General features: G+C 41.0%; 2 gene segments (V, D, J or C); both read left to right on the top strand.

Annotated features, from left to right (window-relative positions):
• LOC115528231 overlaps positions 1-20,095 on the top strand; it is a 917,695-nt gene that overhangs the window by 556,930 nt on the left and 340,670 nt on the right.
• The window catches only part of LOC116738411, a 688,014-nt gene that overhangs the window by 360,183 nt on the left and 307,736 nt on the right, over positions 1-20,095 (top strand).

Raw genomic sequence — 20,095 nt, forward strand, 5'->3', positions numbered from 1 at the left:
ACAGACCCAGGAAAGCTACTGGCATAAATCAGTCAGTCTGAAGGCCCAAGAACTAGAAGCTCTGTTGTCCAAAGGCAGGAGATATGGATGTCCCATCTCAAGAAAAGAGAGGGGGATATTTCTCTTCCTTTATTTGTGTTCTCTTAGGGGTCTCAATGGATTGGTCTCAGTCTGCTGATTCAAATGCTAATCTCTTCCAAAAACCCTCACAGACACACCCAGAAATAATGTCTTACTAGCTATCTAAGCATCCCTTAGCCCAGTCAAGTTGACACATAAAATTAACTATCACATAAACTTAAGCAGAATTACAGTATTTGAAACAGTATGGCATTACCACAAGATTAGAGAAGCAAAGAAATGGGATAGAATGGAGTCCAGAAATATATATACAGTCACCTGCCAGATTTACACAAATGTTCCTCTGCAATACAGTGAGAAGAGAGTGGTCTTCTTAGTGCTGAATTGAATAAGCATATGAAAAAATAAACCTGGATACCCTGACTTATCACACCATAAACAAAAATAAATAAATTTCAGATGAATCATAGACCTAAAGGCTAGACAGTAAAGCTCCAAAAAGAAAATAGGAAGAATATATTTATGTCCTAGGTGGGCAATAATTTCTTAAGTATGATGCAACATGAAGCACCAACCCAAATGTACATACATACACCCATGAAGTCATCATCCAGGTCAAAATATGGGACATTTCCAGCACCCCTGGAGTTCCATCATGCCCTTCCCAATTGACAGTCTAGTTTAAAAAGAAAGAAAGAAAGAAAGAAAGAAAGAAAGAAAGAAAGAAAGAAAGAAAGAGAGAGAGAAAGAAAAAAGAGGGGGCAAGACTTGAATAGACACTTAATAGAAGAGGATGGTATTCAAGTGGCCAATAATCATATGAAAAAAAATATTCTCCAGGTCATTACTCATTAGGGAGATGTAGATAAAAACAATAATGTGGTACTATTACAACTCCAAGAGAATGGCACTAATGGAAAGGATTGACAGTACTAAGTACTGTATCTGTAGAATTCTCAATATTGTTGGTGGAAATATAAATTATTTCAATCACTCTTGAAACAGTATTTGGCAGAATCTGCACTTAAAAGCTAAATCAAAGTAGTTCCAGCACTTCTCATAAGTATACGTACATTCCAGACAAATGACTACATAAGCCTACCAAGAAACATGAACAAGCTCATAGCAGTTTTATTCCAAATAGCAAAACAATCAGCCTCAAAGTTCATCGGGAATAAAATGGATGCATAAAACTCTACCATATTCATTCAATGGGATTCTACCCAGCAATGAAAAAGAATGTGCTATGGCTGCATACAGCAAGAATGCGTCCCACTTACTTGAAGACAAAGACAAAAATATTGTGATCCCATTTACTCAAAGCTTAAAAAAAGACTCTATGGTGTTAGAGATCAGAATAATGTTTACTTTGCAGGGAAAGGTTGACTGGGAAGGAGCATAAAGAAGCCTTCTGAGCTTCTTGACAGTACAGAGCTAAAGAATTGTCACTGTAAAACCTGACTATTGCTGATCACCATCATCCACAGCCATGATATGCAGATGGCCTCGCCTCAATTCTGCCTTTCAGAATTCTTGGAGGTGGGTAGAACATAATTTTAGCTATAACGCTATCTGTGGTAACGTCTGGAATACCTAGAGTTCGTGTCAATCCTCTTTTTAGATTTTATGGATGACAGCCAGGGGTTAGTGTTGCTCACAATAATGGACGCTGCACTTCTTGATCCTGTTTGAACTTGAGTTTGAATCATAACCTCTGTTTCAGGAGGCAAACCTTCTCTTCTGATGAAGAGAAAAGCTTCTGATGATTCTTGAATTGATGCTGTTTTCTCCTTTGAAGTCAAAAACCGAAGCCAGCGTTTGGAACACTGAAAAGACTCTTGTTCCAATGCCTTCAACAATGATTCACATGAAGTATGACAGCTCTGAAAATGTTGGGACAGAGTGGACAAAGCAAATTCTTAGTGTTTTCATGGCACTTTCTGAAATGTTCCCACATCGGCAAAGGCTGATGATCTGTAATTGCAAACCTGGCACACACAGGGCATTTCGCCAGGCTTATGATTGTCCTCCTTGTGCTGTAAGAGAATCTGATCTGTTTTGAATGACAATTCACAAATTTTACAGAAAGTGGAGGGCTCCTGGATTGTGTGTATACTTTCAATGTGACATTGCAGCTGGAAGGAGTGAGAAATTGCGGGTGACAGTGCTAGCAGGTGGTGTGGATTTCCCAGCTGTCACCCCTCTGCTTCTCAAGTTCCAAATTGTTCCTCAAATAGCTCATAAACTTGACATTCTTTAGAACTTTCAAGCAGCTGAGGCATTTAAAGGTTCTGTGAGTCTTCTGTTCTGACTGCCCGTCTCCTTTATGGTGCCCATAGTTAAAGTCACAAAATAACATAATCAGATTTTCCTTCTTGGGATCAATAGTCTGGTTTTGACTTGTTGGACTTGAAAAGTCTGTTTTTTTCCAGCCTTTCCAAGCTATTTTTTGTGTCTAGATCCATAGATTGAAATGAGCCCTGTCATTTGCATAAGCCCAAGAAAATAATGTTCCATTCTAAACATGGCTTGATGAGAATGGGACAGATTTTGAGGTTGTGTTCACTGTAGGAGAGAAATCTAAAGGGGCCACAGCTGAGGAATGTCCTCCTGGGATTCCATCACTGAATTTAGGTCTTTTGGAATTTCCACTGTTTACATTGGAAGCAGGAAGTTGCTTTGAACTACAAGGACTTTCACCTTGCCTCCTACAGAAAGTATAGCTCCAAGTAGACACTGAGATATGAAGACAGAAAATCTGAGGGACTGTAAGACATGACTTGTGATGAGTTCCTTTTACAATTTGGTTTAGATGAAGTCTCCAAATAATAAGACTATCTGGGGCACCTGAGTGGCTCACTTGGTTAAGCATCTGACTCTTGATTTTGGTTCAGGTCATGATCTCAGGGTTCCTGAGTTTGAGCCCTGCTTAGGGCACTCTGCACTCTGCTGTCAACAAAGAGCCCACTTTTGATCCTCTGTGCCCCCCTCTCTGTCCCTCCCCTGCTCTCTCTCTCAAAAATAAACATTGAAAACATTTCTTTTAAATAATAGAACTATCTGTTGCCCTCCGTTCAGATCGAGGTGGCCACTTGAGTGTTGCATGGGTCACGTGGTTTGCAGGCTGCAATGCATGAGCAGGATCTTGACTCAAGTGGCCTTCCTTTGTTCTGAGTATCATTCCGGAGTCACTCTCTTCAAAATGTTTGGAATGACTGGTTTTGAATTTGAAACCACTCTGATGAAGAGAATTTCTGCATCTTCATTTCCATGTTCCACTCCTACTAAGATCATCAGCTCAGCATGTTCATTTTCCCGATTCCTGTGTTTGGATTCTCCTGTTCTGCTCTGCTGGTTCTGGCACTTGGTTTTCCTCACACAACAAGAAAAGATTTGCCATTTCATCACTGTTTTTTGCTTGAAGAGGCCCCTTCAACTTCTAGTGCATTCTTTTTGTAAATTACCAGCTAAGTACAACCGCATGTTCTTAGTATTTATACTAATACTACTAATACTATTAATAACTAATAATGGTTATTATGTATATATTACATTTTTTTTAATTCGGGTTGGAAAAACCCAAAAGAATATTTTGTGACATGTGAAAATTCTGACATTTAAATTTCAGTATCCACAAATAGTTTATTTATTTTTTTTATTTTTTAAAATTTACATACAAATTAGCATACAGTGCAACAATGATTTCAGGAGTAGATTCCTTAGTGCCCCTTACCCATTTAGCTCATCCCCCCTCTCACAACCCCTCCAGTAACCTTCTGATTGTTCTCCAAATTTAAGAGTCTCTTCTGTTTTGTCCCCCTCCCTGTTTTTATATTATTTTTGTTTCCCTTCCCTTATGTTCATCTGTTTTGTCTCTTAAAGTCCTCCTATGAGTGAAGTCATATGATTTTTGTCTTTCTCTGACTGACTAATTTCACTTAGCATAATACCCTCCAGTTCCATCCATGTAGTTGAAAATGGCAAGATTTCATTCTTTTTGATTGCCAAGTAATACTCCATTGTATATGTATACCACATCTTCTTTATCCATTCATCCATTGATGGACATTTGGGCTCTTTCCATACTTTGGCTATTGTTGATAGTGCTACTATAAACATTAGGGTGCATGTGTCCCTTCGAGACAGCACACCTATATCCCTTGGATCAATGCCTAGTAGTGCAATTGCTGGGTCATAGCGTAGTTCTATTTTTACTTTTTTGAGGAACCTCCATACTGTTTTCCAGAGTGGCTGCACCAGCTTGCATTCCCACCAACAATGCAAAAGAGATCCTCTTTCTCCGCATCCTCGCCAACATCTATTGTTGCCTGAGTTGTTAATGTTAGCCATCCTGACAAGTGTAAGGTGGTATCTCATTGTGGTTTTGATTTGTTTTTCCCTGATGATGAGTGACGGTGAGCATTTTTTCATGTGTCGGTTGGCCATCTGGATGTTTTTTTGGAGAAGTGTCTATTCATGTCTTTTGCCCATTTCTTCACTAGATTATTTGTTTTTTGGGTGTTGAGTTTGGTAAGTTCTTTATAGACTTTGGATATTAACCCTTTATCTGATATGTCATTTGCAAATATCTTCTCCCATTCTGTCTGTTGCCTTTTAGTTTTGCTGATTGTTTCCTTCGCTGTGCAGAAGCTTTTTATTTTGATGAGGTCCCAATAGTTCAGTTTTGCTTTGTTTCCCTTGCCTCTGGAGACGTGTTGAGTAAGAAGTTGCTGCGGCCAAGATCAAAGAGGTTTTTGCCTGCTTTCTCTTCTAGGACTTTGATGGCTTCCTGTCTTACATTGAAGTCTTTCATCCATTTTGAGTTTATTTTTGTGTATGCTGTAAGAAAGTGGTCCAGGTTCATTCTGCATATCGCTGTCCAGTTTTCCCAGCACCAATTGCTGAAGAGACTGTCTTTATTCCACTGCATATTCTTTCCTGCTTTGTCAAAGATTAGTTGGCCATACATTTGTGGGTCCATTTCTGGGTTCTCTCTTCTGTTCCATTGATCTGAGTGTCTGTTCTTGTGCCAGTACCATACTGCCTTGATGATTACAGCTTTGTAATACAGCTTGAAGTCCAGGATTGTGATGCCTCCTGCTTTGGTTTTCTTTTTCCAGATTGCTTTGGCTATTCGGGGTCTTTTCTACTTCCATACAAATTTTAGGATTTGTTTGTTCTAGCTCTGTGAAGAATTCTGGTGTTACTTTGATAGGGATTGCATTGAATATGTAGATTGCTTTGGGTAGTATTAACATTTTAACAATATTTGTTCTTCCTATCCAGGAGCGTGGAATCTTTTTCCATTTTTTTGTGTCTTCTTCAATTTCTTTCATAAGCTTTCTATAGTTTTCAGTGTATAGATTTTTCACCTCTTTGGTTAGATTTATCTGTACGTATTTTATGGTTTTTGGTGCAACTGTAAATGGGATCGATTCCTTGATTTCTCTTTTTGTCGCTTCATTGTTGGTGTATAGGAATGCAACCGATTTCTATGCATTGATTTTATATCCTGCAACTTTGCTGAATTCATGAATCAGTTCTAGCAGTTTTTTGGTGGAATCTTTTGGGTTTTCCATATAGAGTATCATGTCCTCTGCGAAGAGTGAAATTTGACCTCTTCCTGGGCAATTTGGATGCCTTTTGTTTCTTTGTGTTGTCTGATAGCTGAGGCTAAGACTTCCAATACTATGTCGAATAACAGTGGCGAGAGTGGACATCCCTGTCTTGTTCCTGACCTCAGGGGGAAAGCTCTCAGTTTTTCCCCACTGAGGATGATATTAGCATTGGGTCGTTCTTTTTTTGTTTTGATTAAAAAAAAATTTTTTTTTTAAGTTTATTTATTTTTGAGGAACAGAGTGAGACAAAGTGTGAGTGGGGGAGGGACAGAGAGAGAAGGAGACAGGAGACAGAATCTGAAGCAGGCTCCAGGCTCTGAGCAAGCGGTCAGCACAGAGCCCGATGCGGGGCTCGAACCCACAAACTGTGAGGTCATGACCTGAGCCAAAGTCAGATGCTCAACCGACTGAGCCACTGGATGCCTCAACATTGGGTTGTTCTTATATGGCTTTTATGATCTTGAGGTATGATCCTTCTATCCCTACTTTCTTGAGGGTTTTTATCCAGAAAGGATGCTGTAATTTGTCAAATGCTTTCTCTGCATCTATTGAGAGGATCATATGGTTCTTGTCCTTCCTTTTATTGATGTGATGAGTTAATTTTTTTGCGGATATTGAACCAGCCCTGCATCCCAGGTATAAATCCCGCTTGGTCCTGGCGAATAATTTTTTTAATGTATTGTTGGATCCAGTTGGCTAATATCTTGTTGAGGATTTTTGCATCCATGTTCATCAGGGAAATTGGTCTATAGTTCTCCTTTTTAGTGGGGTCTCTGTCTGGTTTTGGAATCCAGGTAATGCTGGCTTCATAGAGTTTGCAAGTTTTCCTTCCATTTCTATGTTTTGGAACAGTTTCAAGAGAATAGGTGTTAACTCTTCCTTAAATGTTTGGTAGAATTCCCCTGGAAAGCCATCTGACCCTGGACTCTTATTTTTTGGCAGATTTTTGATTACTAATTTGATTTCCTTACTGGTTATGGGTCTGTTCAAATTTTCTATTTCTTCCTGTTTCAGTTTTGGTAGTGTATATGTTTCTAGGAAGTTGTCCATTTCTTCTAGATTACCCATTTTATTGGCATATAATTGCTCATAATATTCTCTTATTATTGTTTTTATTTCTGTTGTGTTGGTTGTGATCTCTCCTTTTTCATTCTTGATTTTTTTTTGTTTGGGTCCTTTCCTTTTTCTTTTTGATCAAACTGGCTAATGGTTTATCAATTTTGTGAATTCTTTCAAAGAACCAGCTTCTGGTTTCATTGATGTGTTCTACTGTTTTTTTGGGGGGGGGGGGTTGGTTCGATAGCATTAATTCCTGCTCTAATCTTTGTTATTTCCTGTCTTCTGCTGGTTTGGGGTTTTATTTGCTATTCTTTTTCCAGTTCCTTAAGGCATAAGGTTAGGTTGTGTATCTGAGATCTTCCTTCTTTAGGAAGGCCTGGATTGCTATATACTTTCCTCTTATAACCACCTTTGCTGCATCCCAGAGGTTTTGGGCTGTGGTGTTATCATTTTCATTGACTTCCATATGCTTTTTAATTTCCTCTTTAACTTCTTGGTTAGCCCATTCATTCTTTAGTAGGATGTTCTTCAGTCTCCAAGTATTTGTTACCTTCCCAAATTTTTTCTTGTGGTTATTTTCGAGTTTCATAGCGTTGTGGTCTGAAAATATGCACGGTATGATCTTGATCTTTTTGTACTTACTTAGGGCTGATTTGTGTCCCAGTATATGGTCTATTCTGGAGAACGTTCCATGTGCACTGGAGAAGAATGTATATTCTTCTGCTTTAGAATGAAATGTTCTGAATATATCTGTTAAGTCCATCTGGTCCAGTGTGTCATTCAAAGTCATTATTTCCTTGTTGATTTTTTGATTAGATGATCTGTCCATTGCTGTGAGTGGGGTGTTGAAGTCTCCTACTATTATGGTATTACTATCGATGAGTTTCTTTACAAATAAAGTTTTATTGGGACACATCAGTGATCACTTGTTTAAGGTTATTGTTGGTGGCTGCTTTGACGATACTATGGCAGAGTCAGCCCTGCAAAAGAAAATGCGAGTTGCCTAATACCTAAAATATTTACTTTTTTTTTTCAGAAAATTTTGTCCACCCATGGTTTAAGAGAAGCAAAATGGAAGATACCAAACTTATCAGCCCACCAATCCCTGGAGTGTTTCAGATGATTCAGTGGGCCTCAATATTTCCCACCCTGGGCAGCAAGGGAGGGAGAAGCTGCAGCGTCCTTGTTTCTGAGTCCAGAGAAATTTCTCTCCAGTTCAGCTGCACCATGTCCTGTGTCAGTCAAGTGCTTACCTTGCTGTCTAAATGGCTTTTGAAGTGAGGTCTGACCAGAAGATCCCACCCCCTTTATAAGACCATTATAATCCTATTTATAATATCCAGATGGGGCTTCTATCAGTTTTCCCAACAAGTTTACCCTGGTTGGATTTTCAGCTGTTGTCCCGAGTGATTGCCAAAACTTTCCTTTCAAATCTCCCCCGCCAAGGAAAGAATGTGGGTGGGGCTTCAGGGCCAGGCCCAGGGGCTGCAGGCCTGGTTGGGGGCCTGTGGTAGAAATGCCCCTCCTCTCTCTGCTGTCCAGAACCCCACCACCTTATCTCCAGTTTAGCTGGGTCTTGAGCTATTGGGGATCAGCAGGGCCAAGGGGAGGGGGCCCACTGAGCTATTCCAACAAAGCTCAAGCTGAGGTTAAGGCAACTAAAAGGGCACACGTATTCTTCCAAGTGTTGGGACGTCCTCACAGGTCACAGTTTTCCAGCCAAAGAGAACAAAAACCTTCTCTTCCTGTGTCCCCAGGTAGCAAAGTGGGCTGGTTTCACTCCCCAATCGGCAGGGTAGTCTGAACTGGAAGACTCAGCTCCCAGGGGGATTCCCAGGGGGCCACATTTTAATCCCAAGAGCTTTTGCTACATATCAGCCAACTCTTTTCTGAATGTTTCCAAGGGTCAAAGGTCATAAGCCAGTTTGCTCTGGCTACCTCTCACATTCTCCCCTCCCCCCTTCACATGCCTTTTCCTCAGCACCTTCTAAATAGTCTCAGGCTTTCCCACAGCCCTCTTTGCATATGGATTCTTGGGGAAAGCGAGGGCTTCAAGCCCCCCTGACAGGCAAAAAACATTTGTATTCCCACTCCCTCCAGTGTATCCAAGTCACAGAATTAGAACAGAAATCCAGTTTGCTAATTAAAATGTTCTAAAGTGCCATAACCTGACATGACTTTAAAAATATCTTTCTTGGGGTGCCTGGATGGCTCAGTTGGTTAAGCACCCGACTTCGGCTCTGGTCATGATCTTACAGCTGATGAGTTCGAGTCTCACATCTGGCTCTGTGCTGACAGCTCAGAGCCTGGAGCCTGTTTCGGATTCTGTGTCTCCCTCTCTCTGACCCTCCCCCGCTCATGCTCTGTCTCTCTCTGTCTCAAAAATAAATAAACGTTAAAAAAATTAAAAAAAAGAATATCTGTTTAATAAATGTACAAGGATGGATTTAGAAATAGATTCAGCCATTCAAAAGGATTAGATGGCACTCAGTTTCATATGATTTCTGCCTGGTGGCAATGCTGGTAGTTGCCAAATTGTTTGCTAAGCACAGCATTGAAATGTAAAGTTTTTATATTGTTTCCTTATTTTTAATTTTTTTTTCAACGTTTATTTTATTTTTGGGACAGAGAGAGACAGAGCATGAACGGGGGAGGGGCAGAGAGAGAGGGAGACACAGAATCGGAAACAGGCTCCAGGCTCCGAGCCATCAGCCCAGAGCCTGACGCGGGGCTCGAACTCACGGACCGCGAGATCGTGACCTGGCTGAAGTCGGACGCTTAACCGACTGCGCCACCCAGGCGCCCCTGTTGTTTCCTTATTTTTAAAGTGTTGGAAAGTCATTTTTAAAGTTGTAAAGTGTGATGAAGCCAAATAAAGTACATCTGTGTGGTTATTTGGCCTGCGAATTGTCAGGCACTTTAAGTTTGGAGACATGTTAATTTAATTTAATTTTGATTTTTAAAAAGATTTTCTTTTTAAGTAATCTTTACACCCAACGTGGGGCTTGAACATAACCCTAAGATCAAGAGTCACATCCTCCACCAACTGAACGAGCCAGGTGCCCCAAGACATATTAATTTTATAATTCACTAGTTCCTAACGTGGTCAGTGGTACAATGTAAGGTGGGATGATGTGGAATAACAGGGTCCCAGACTCTCCACAGAGATCTCTCTAGTGATTTTAGGAATAGCTCAGTCTCAGAATCAGCCCAAATCCCACCTCCCATCCCCCACTTTTAAAAGTGGTAATTTAGGTTATCACTTTTGTAAGCCATTTAATCTATGAGGTCTAAGCCAATTGTTTCCATCCTGTTACACATTAGAATTGCCCAGGGAACCTTTAGGAACTCACCTGCCCAATCTCACTGCTGGACAATTAGATTAAAATTTAAGGGAGTTCCTTTATAAATCTTCACCAGCCGTGTGCCCTCCACCTGAGAAAATGCCAGTGGTTTGGGGAGTTCCTCTTCCCTCTCCCACCTGACAGGAGAAAGGATTTCCCTTCACTTTTTCAGATTCATTTTAGCATGTATGACCCAGGGCATAAAATCCTCCACAGTCACCAAACAACGGGGCAATTTGAAATAGAGGTAAGAACAGGAATGCCACCTCTAATGACTACATAACAATCCTTTTGATTTGGGGCGAATAACCCAGAAGACATTCAAAGGAGTAAGTGAAGCTGCTATAAGAAAACCATTTCTGTTCTCATGGACTTATTTATTATATATTTTTCAGCATTTCCCTCCAGAAAAACTCAAAATAGAATCCATGCCAAAGCCTGTCTCATTCTAAAGTGGTGATTCTCAGCAAGGGGCAATTTTACCCCTAACAGACATTTGACAATGTCTGGAGATGTTTTTTGATTGCCAATATATTTTATTTCTCACTATTAGCATCTAATGGGTAGAGATCAAGGATATTGTCAAACATCCTACAATACACAGAATGCCACCCCCCCCACCTCCCCTCGACAAAGAATTATCCATCCTAAAATGGTGATAGTGCCTGGGTTGAGAAACCCTGGTCCAGGGTAAAAGAAACTGTCCCACTCCCCTGCATGATGTCCTTGGCAACCTCCTTGTAAGAAAGAGTTAGCATTCCTGACAAAGTGCTTAGATAGTTACCTGATAAACTTAATAGGGCCAAAATTTATTTTTGAAAATTAGTCATCCTTCCCCTGAGATGACTGCCAGTGAAATAACTGACATTTAATCTTATCCTTTTAGGTTTGGTGTTAACGATGGTGATGACTAACTATTCTATTTTCCTTCAGAATGTTCCTAACAAGAGAGAATCTTTGATTTGGCTTGCTTGAAACTTTTCCTTTTGCAGACAGACTGTAATAAAATTTAAGTGCTTGTAACTAAATCATATTGAGATTTCTCTCTCTCTCTCTCTCTTTTTACAGTAGAAATAAGAACTATTTTTCCAATATGATTTTATTACATCTAAAAATTACCTATAGAGGCACCTGGATGGCTCAGTCAGTTAAGCATCTGACTCTTAGGTCATGATCTCACAGTTTTGTGAATTCGTCGAGCCCTGTGTCAGGCTCTCTGCTGACAGTGCAGAGCTTGTGTGGGATTCTCTCTCTTCTCCCTCTCTCTCTCCCCCTCCCCTACTCATGCTGTCTCTGTCTTTCTCTAAATAAAATTTTTAAATTACTTGTAAAAATGTGTAATATACTTACATTGTTTCATCAATTCTATATTATTAATCGCTAAAATGATAATTCACTCTAGAAAAAAATAACACTTGAGCCTCATGCTTCTAGGAAATTATTTTGTAAATTTCAGTAGGGGGCACCTGTGTGGTTCAGTCAGTTAAGCATCCGACTTCAGCTCAGGTCATGATCTCAAGGCTTGTGAGTTTGAGCCTCATGTCCCTCTCTGTGCTGCCAGCTCAGAACCTGGAGCTGCTTCGGATTCTGTGTCTCCCTCTCTCTCTGCCCTCCCCCGCTCATGCATGCTCTCTTTCTCTCTGTCAAAAAAAAAAAAAAAAAAAAAAAAAAAAAAAAAGTTAAAAAAAATTAAAGAAAAGAATGTGGCCATCTGGAAACCAAGGGAAGAAGCCTCAAGAGCAGCAGAACCTGCTAACACCTTCATCTTGGACTTTAGCCTCCAGAACTATGAGAAAATAATTTTCTGTTGTTGAAGCCACCCAGCCTGCAGTATTTTGTAATGGCAGCCCTAGCAAACTAACACGCTCTCTAGAACAGGAGCCAATGGAGAGGGCTCACTTCAGGGACAGGTAGGGGGTATACAGGTGAGAGTGCAGCAACCAAAAGACTCCTGCTCATAAACAAATGCTTGTCTTCCCTGATTTTCCAGGAAGCAACCTGCTCCTCCTTTGGACTATTTCATGGATGCCACTGCTGGTAGGGACTCCCACTCAACTCTTTCTGGTCCCACATCCTTTTCTTTGTCTCCTAGATAGGGAAGGACAGAACCTTGAGGACACAGAGAGTTCCATTTTTATACCATCCCGGATGTGAGGGGAAATATCTGTGTTCTAGGCCACCTACTGTAGCTAAGAAGAGAAAGAAAAACAAACTGTAGCCATTTAGCAGAATTGGCTGAAATCTAATCACCTGACATACAGAAAGACCTTAAAATGTTAAGCTATGAATAAGCAGAGACCTTAAGTTTAACCTGCTCTGCGCACACTAGGAGGGTCTGCTGAGCGAAGTGATTACTTATCCAATGTGGTTTCCATAAAGAAAAACAAGATGCCTCCTGCAGACTGGCTTGACAGAAGACCAACTTATCAGAGGGAATTTAGGCCTGTAGCCAATAAAGGAACGTGAGTAGAGAGAGGGCCAGAAAGAGGGAATATGTTATTTCTTCAGTTCTCTACACCTCCAGGAGCCTCCACAAAATGAGCCCTGGGCACAGGGATTCCCTGGATTCGGGGAAAGGAATGTCTGGTTTTGATTTCATCAAAGCCTGTCCCCACAGGGACTGCATGTCACCAGCTAACATGAGGATACTTCTGGGCAGCATGCTGGGCTCAGGAAACTGCCTGATCCCACCTTTCCTTCCATAACTAGCCTCATGGCCAAAGAAGCCCAGCTCATGATCCAAGGAGGCAGCTTTTTGACCACAACCTTGTCTCTGGGACCCAAGATCGTGATAGTGAAGGAGATATATGGTCAGTTTGATTATCCACCACCAGGGCTGGGTGTCTCAGACAAGCTATGAACTTTGTACCCAGGAGATGAGGTCCATAGGACTGAGGGGCTTCCTTACATGTGAACCAAAGCTATGTAGAAAGTGGTCTCTGTGGCATGGCCCAGGGAGACACGCCTGTTCAAAAGGGCACTAATCAGGGTAGTCTGTCTCTGTTGTCTTTCTCCATCTCCCTGGAAAGCCTGGGTCATGGATCTCCCGTTGTTCTTACAAGCTTTTTCCTCTTCCCCTCTCCCTGGAAGAGCTTTATCCCAAGAGACTTGGCTTTTGTAATCGGTGGCAGTGCCTTTGGCTTCCTGCTGCCTTTGCTCTCACATTTATTATGCCTTTTCCCTGGAGGAAGAAATCACAGAAGGATGGTTTTTCCCAGCTTAAATGAAAGGGTAGAGCACAGAGGGATCAATATGCACACCAACAAGACACACTAAAAAATTTAATAAATGATGATTTGTATCACCTGCTTACCAAAAAGCAGGGAGATGTTAATTTCTAGGGCATTCATAGATGATAAATTATGTGTTAGATCCAGCTCCTTTAGTCACAAGAAAGGGGGAGATGGAGCCTCCAATTCTAATGGACACCCCCAAGGAAGAAAACCCAAGAACCTGTCATAGCAAAGTGCTCTAATGGGCAAGTTGAATTAGCTTAGCACTGCAAGATTGGCAGAGAAGCAGGCTTTAGGGAAATGCTACCTTTACCAGGTGGATTAAGGCAAAAACTCTAACAGATGAATCATGCCAAGGAGGAAATCTCCAAGTTAAAAGAACCATCAAAATCCTGAAATCAGATGTGACTCTTTCTTTGGTGATTGAGAATGCACTTCAGTCAGCATTTGAATAAATATTTTATCTTGTACACATTTTTGTTAATTTAAAAATAAAACACGTGGGGGGATATTAGTGGTATAAAAGCATGTTTATAACAATATATTCAGGGGTAATGAATGTGCCTTAAGAACCACTTTCCTTTCCTTTTCTTTTCTTTTATCTTTTTTCTTTTTAGTTTATCTCCAAGTTAGTTAGCATATAGTGCAATAATGATTTCAGGAATAGAATCCAGTGATTCATTCCCTACATAGAACACCCAGTGCTCATCCCAACAAGTGTCCTCCTTAATGCCCCTTGCCCATTTAGCCCATCCCCCCAATCACAACCCCTCCAGCAACCCTCAGTTTGTTCTCCATATTTAAGAGTCTCTTCTGTTTTGTCCCCCTCCCTGTTTTTATATTATTTTTGCTTCCCTTCCCTTATGTTCATCTGTTTTGTATCTTAAAACCCTCATATGACTTCAGTCATATGATATTTGTCTTTCTCTGACTGATTAATTTAGCTTAGCATAATACCCTCTAGTTCCATCCACATTGCTGCCAATGGCAAGACTTCATTCTTTTTGATTGCCGAGTAATACTCCATTGTACATACATACCACATCTTCTTTATCCATTCATCCATCAATGGACATTTGAGCTCTTTCCATAATTTGGCTATTGTTGAGAGTGCTGCTATAAACATTAGGGTGCATGTGCCCCTTCAAAACAGCACACCTGTATCCTTTGGATAAATACCTAGTAGTGCAGTTGCTGGGTTGTAGCGTAGTTCTATTTTTACTTCTTTGAGGAACCTCCATACTGTTTTCCAGAGTGGCTGCACCAATTCGCATTCCCACCAGCAATGCAAAAGTGTTCCTCTTTCTCCACATCCTCACCAACATCTGTTGTTGCCTAAGTTATTAATGTTAGCCATTCTGACTGGTGTGAGGTGGTATCTCATTGTGGTTTTGATTTGTATTTCCCTGATGATGAGTGATGTTGAGCATTTTTTTCATGTGTCCGTTATCCATCTGGATGTCTTCTTTGGAAATGTCTACTCTTGTCTTTTGCCCATTTCTTCACTGGATTGTTTTTTGGGTGTTAAATTTGGTAAGTTCTTTATAGATTTTGGATACTAACCCTTTATCTGATATGTCATTTGCAGATATCTTCTCCCATTCTGTTGGTTGCCTTTTAATTTTGCTGATTTCTTCCTTTGCTATGCAGAAGCTTTTTATCTTGTTGAGGTCCCAATAGTTCATTTTTGCTTTTGCTTCCCTTGCTTCCAGAGACATGTTGAGTAATGAGTTGCTGTGGCCAAAGTCAAAGAGGTTTTTGCCTGCTTTCTCTTCTAGGACTTTGATGGCTTCCTGTCTTACATTTAGGTCTTTCATCCATTTTGAGTTTATTTTTGTGTATGCTGTAAGAAAGTGGTCCAGGTTCATTCTTCTTCATGTTGCTTTCCAATTTTCCCAACAATATTTGCTGAAGAGACTGTCTTTACTCCATCAGATATTCTTTCCTGCTTTGTCAAAGATTAGTTGGCCATACATTTGTGGGTCTATTTCTGGGTTTTCTATTCTGTTCCACTGATCTGAGTGTCTGTTTTTGTGCCAGTACCATACTGTCTTGATGATTACAGCTTTGTAATACAGCTTGAAGTCCAGGATTGTGATGCCTCCTGCTTTGGTTTTCTTTTCCCAGATTGCTTTGGCTATTCGGGGTCTTTTCTGGTTCCATACAAATTTTAGGATTATTTGTTCTAGCTCTGTGAAGAATTCTGGTGTTATTTTGATAGGGATTGCATTGAATATGAAGATGCCCTTGGGTAGTATTGACATGTTAACAATATTTGTTCTTCCTATCCAGGAGCATGGAATCTTTTTCCAGTTTTTGGTGTCTTGTTCATTTTTTTTCATAAACTTTCTATAGTTTTCAGCATATAGATTTTTCACCTCTTTAGTTAGATTTATTCCTAGGTATTTTATGGTTTTTGGTGCAATTGTAAAACGGATTGATTCATTGATTTCTCTTTCTGCTGCTTCATTATATAGAAATGCAACCGATTTCTGTGCATTGATTTTGTATTCTGCAAATTTGCTGAATTTATGGGTCAGTTCTAGCAGGGTTTTTTTGGTGTAATCTTTTGGATTTTCCATATAGAGTATCATGTCATCTGTGAAAAGTGAAAGTTTAACTTCCTCCTTGCTGATTTGGATGCCTTTTCTTTCTTCGTGTTGTCTGGTTGCTGAGGCTAGGACTTCCAATACTATGTTGAATAACAGTGGTGAGAGTGGACATCCCTGTAGTGCTCCTGACATTATGGGGAAAGCTCTCAGTTTTTCCCCATGCAGGATGATATTAGCAGTGGGTCTTTTGTATATGGCTTTTATGATCTTGAGGTATGACCCTTCTATCCCTACTTTCTTGAGGGTTTTTATCCAGAAAGGATGCTGTAATTTGTCAAATGCTTTTTTGGCATCTATTGAGAGGAACATGTAGTTCTTGTCCTTTCTTTTATCAATGTGATGTATCACATTGATTGATTGATTTGTGGATATTGAACCAGCCCTTCATCCCAGGTATAAATCCCACTTGATTGTGGTGAATAATTCTTTTAATGTATTGTTGGATCCAGTTGGTTAGTACCTTGTTAAGAATTTTTGCATTCATGTTCATCAGGAAAATTGGTCTGTACTTCTCCTTTTTAGTGGGTTTTTGTCTGGTTTTGGAATCAAAGTAATGCTGGCCTCATAGTGTACCCTCATGAGAGATACTGAGACAGAAACACCTATCTAAGCCACAGCAAGTGTGAAGTAAGAAATATTTATAGTTGTTTTAAGCTACTAAGTTCTGGGCTACTGTGTTTTGTAGCAATAGATAACTAAAGAGCTGCACTTGTTATGTTTGGTATGCAATTATTGTTTTCACTACCGCATCATTACCATTACCATTACCATTACCACCACATCAGTGCCTTGTGATAGAAACAAAATTCTGTCTATTGAACTGTTTTTCCCCATGGTGAATTAAGCTGGCTTGATGTCAAGGACGAAAGTGCCCATTAGTATTTTTGAAATGACTTGAATCATTTCAGCAAACATCATGTATTAGTTTGCCAGGGCTGCTATAACAAAATATCACAGAATGGATCAATTATATAACAGAAAATTATTTTTGCACAGTTCTGGATTTAGAAGTCCATGGTCAAGGTGGACCAGCAGGGTTGGTTTGTCCTGAGACCCCTCTCGTTGGCTTGCAGATGACTGCCTTCTTACTATGTCCACATGCGGTCTTTCCTCTGAGGGTGTCTGTGCCCTAATCTTTTCTTCTTATAAAGACGTCAGTCATATTGGATTAGGGCCCACCCATATGACATCATTTTATGTCCAAATGTAGTTACACTCAGAAGTACTAGGGGTTAGGACTTCAACATACAAATTTTGAGGGAACACAATTGAGGCCATTGCATATTTCATATAGAATATTCAACTTGCAAAACTCAGCAATGTAATTTATATTATAGACTGGCCTAATTTTTTCACTTAAGTGACTAACCATTTATCATGATTAACCAAGTTTTCTCAAGCAGCCTGAAGTGCAGGGTGCCTGGGTGGTCCAGTCTGTTGAGAGTCTGACTCTTACTTGCAGCTCAGGTCATGATCTCATGGTTCGTAGGTTTGAGCCCCACGTCAGGCTCTGCTAGGGAATCTCTCCTCTCTCTCTCTGCCCCTCTCCTCGCTTGTACTCTCTCTCTGTGTCTCAAAATAAATACATAAACTAAGAAAGAAAAGAAAGGAAGGGAGGAAGGAAGGAGAGAAACAGTTATTTTTATCAGTGAAATGGGTTTATTTGGGAATAGCAGAGAATTGCAATCCAGGACAAGGACGCTGTGGCGAAATCATAGGCAAGTCTGGAGAACAAAGCAGAGGAATATTCTTATATAGAGGAAAGGTGGGGTGGATGCTGGGAAGGGTTTTTATAAACAAAAAGTCCATTGGAGTAAACTAGGAGTTAAAAGTATAGTGACTTTTCATTGGCTGAGTTGGGACTGTCTCCCATTGGCTGGGCTGTTGCAGGGGAGGGAGGGGATGGGGAAGGGCGGGGAGGAGAACATCTTCCTTCCTCCTGCTGCTGGTAGTAAAGCATCCTCTTCTTCCTGTTGGGACTAGAAGGTAGGTCTCTTCCATTCCTGTGCAATGGGTTCCAAGAAATGCTAGGCATGAGAGGTCCCCTTTCTGGGGGACCTCTCATTTAGTGAAGTTTCTCTTTATTAATTTTCAAAATGTCAAATAGCCTGTGGACTAGAAGAAAGCTGTACAGGTGCTCACCAGGGCCATGAGTGAATAGGGCCTGAAGAGGTTTGACAGACACCAGGATCGACCAGGCATTTGTGCATCTCATTTGAAACCTACTCTGGCACGTTTAGGATCCACACAGTGCTGATGGCCTGCATTTCCATAGTCTGCAGTTGCCCATGACACAGACTCAGGGACTCGTGTCCCTGCTCTGTCTTTCTAGAGATTGGAAGATCTATTGAAGAAAATATTGGAGAAAGTTCTGTGAGCAATGGCTTTATGCTCCAGCCCTCTGAGGCCCCGCCTTGTCATCTTATATTAAATTCTGCTTATCCAAATACCGGGTCACCTCTCCTTGTTCTTCTACTCTTTCTAAATTAATCTCTCCAACTCTTAAATGTCTGGACCAACATCCTCCTGTGAGAACCTCAGGTTTGTCTCCTCTTCATGCTGAAGTTCTCTCTTGGGAGTAGCAAATGAATCTCAAACCAGAATTCAGCTCAGCCTGAGGGGACTTCCATTGCTTAGCTGATTCCTTTTTTAAGTTTCATGGCCCCAGATCACCAGTAAAATATGAGATTGGTCAGGTGATGAAAATATGCTTTTCACAATGATTTCATGTCGGTGGCAGAGTCTGGGCTATTTCTCTCTCTTTCTAATTGTATGGCCACTGCATCCTTACCCTTATTAGTAGTAGTACCAATGATTTGGATCCCTAATACTCTTCTGGATTGTGGGTCAAGTCAACATTTCTTGCTAGCATTAGAAAATAGCTCTTTTCCTCAACTCTGTCTCTGAGAATTATTAGGCATTTTCATTCTGCCTAGGCCTTGGGTCATCTTTCAGTATCTTTTCGGCCTCTCGATGATTTCCCAGGCTTGCTATATGAGATTGTGCTCTGACTCTTTTCTGTCCACATTCTTCCCTCTCATGCTCTTATTCCCCAGCTGCCCTAAATCTAATCTACCTTCTGTGCACAGCAGAGAGCTCCGAGGTGAATTAATACCCAAGAACCTTCTGTGTGCACCATACTCCCACTGCTTGCTTTCTAATGACCTGGAGACTACTCTGTCCCCCAATGGGGCCTCCATCTATGTGGGCCCCCTGCCACCAGCAGTCACTACCTCCCCATACAGCTTGTATGGCCATCCTTACCGATGAGGACTCTCTCCAGATAAACCCAACTTTTAAAAACCTCTTTGCCTTGGTACTATGTTCTTTGAATATTTTTATGGCAAAGTCTAAATTCCGAGTAAATAATCCTGCCAGATTTATCTCTCAGATGAGGTGTCCAAGCCAAACAGAGTCCTGACTGTAGGGCACCCTGCTTTATTTATTTATTTATTTATTTATTTATTTATTTATTTATTTTAATGTTTATTTATTTTTGAGACAGAGAGAGACACAGCATGAGCAGGGAAGGGGCAGAGAGAGAGGGAGACACAGAATGTGAAGCAGGCTCCAGGCTCTGAGCTGTCAGCACAGAGCCCGACGCGGGGCTCGAACTCACGAACTGTGAGGGCGTGACCTGAGCCGAAGTCGGATGCTTAACCGACTGAGCCACCCAGGCGCCCCAAGGCACCCTGCTTTAAAAGCAAGATGCAGGGGTGCCTGGGTGGCTCAGTCGGTTGAGCGTCCGATTTCGGCTCAGGTCATGATCTCACAGCTCGTGAGTTCAAGCCCCGCGTCGGGATCTGTGCTGACAGCTCAGAGCCTGGAGCCTGCTTCTGCTTCTGTGTCTCCCTCTCCCTCTGCTCCTAACCCACTCACATTCTGTCTCTATCTCTCTCAAAAATAAACATTAAAAAAATTTAAAAATAAATAAATAAAATAAAAGCAAGATGCAGTGGGTGCCTGGGTGGCTCAGTAGGTTAAGCAACTGACTCGATCTGGGTTCAGGTCTTGAGCTCACAGTTCTTAAGTTTGAGTCCTGCATCAGGCTCCGTGCTGACAGTGCAGCACCTGCTCGGGATTCTCAATCTCTCTCTCTCTCTCTGCCCCTCCCCAGCTCGCTATCAAAATTTTAAAAAACAAAGAAA

Source organism: Lynx canadensis, chromosome D3 (assembly GCF_007474595.2).
Source record: "Lynx canadensis isolate LIC74 chromosome D3, mLynCan4.pri.v2, whole genome shotgun sequence".
Classification (NCBI taxonomy): Eukaryota; Metazoa; Chordata; class Mammalia; order Carnivora; family Felidae; genus Lynx; species Lynx canadensis.